We start from the raw sequence: 1,127 nt of genomic DNA, 5'->3' as shown, positions 1-1,127 counted from the left end.
CGTCCTCGAAAGCAGTTGATTACCTGTTTAGTGATTTCCTGAGAATACAAGTTGTTTGAAAAAGTGTCAACACAAAGGTTGGTGAGTTCATAAGAGTTTTAATTGAGAAATAAATTGTTTTCCTTGTAAAAGCGGTAAAGGGATTCCAGAAAATCCAATATTTTCCTTGAAAAGTGTGTTGTAAGTTTCCGTGTTATGAAATTGTGCATCCTAGAATTCCCAATAATTTCCTTCCATAATCTCCAAGTGTATATAAGTTATATAAAGTTAAAGTTAAATAAACCGTCGAATGTAATAGATCTGCCCTAGGCCCACAACCAAACAAGGAACATGAAATAAAGCAGACCCACCAATTCTAACTCGATCACGACTAAATTCTATATAACTCTAGCATATACACTTAGTAATTATGGCTGAAAACTAACAATTCTAGATAGAATGTAGTCTTAAAAACCAAAGACTGAGACTATGCCTATCAAGGTTCATCAAGTGGTGGTAGTGGACATAAACTATACATATCATAATTCACCAAATAGTGGTAGTGATAGTGAACATGAATTATGCATATTATAGTTTATCCCAAAAGTGGCGGTGGAAGTGAACATAAACTATACATATCATAATTCACCAAATAGTGGTAGTGATAGTGAACATGAATTATGCATATTATAGTTTATCCAAATTGTTTGTAATGTAATACAAACTAACTATACCTACTATAGTTAGCGTATTTGTTGGTAGTGTACACTTATTATAGTTTATTGTAATTACTAGTAGTAGTGGAAAACCTTGGTATATGATTCGTATCTTCAAGATAAGGTAAATAATATGTATTATCATTCACTTGTATTCAATTAGTACTATCCTTGTCATGGTTTACCAAATGTTTGTATGTAACAGATGTAAACTTTGTTTATGACAATTTATTATTTCACCATACTTAATATAGTAAAAACCCATTTGTTTTCTGATGTATGTCTACATACCAAGACAAAATGACACATAATGTAATAATATATAATCACATAATGATACACACCTTGCTCAACAACTTACAAGGTGTGAATGAAAGTTGTAAGCTGTCAACTTGTTTTTAACATTTCTGTACTGTTTTGGAAAAATTCCAG

This window comes from Lactuca serriola, chromosome 5, assembly GCF_051521515.1.
Source record: "Lactuca serriola cultivar US96UC23 chromosome 5, Lser_US96UC23_V15, whole genome shotgun sequence".
NCBI classification, from domain to species: Eukaryota; Viridiplantae; Streptophyta; class Magnoliopsida; order Asterales; family Asteraceae; genus Lactuca; species Lactuca serriola.
This window is presented reverse-complemented; position numbering follows the sequence as displayed.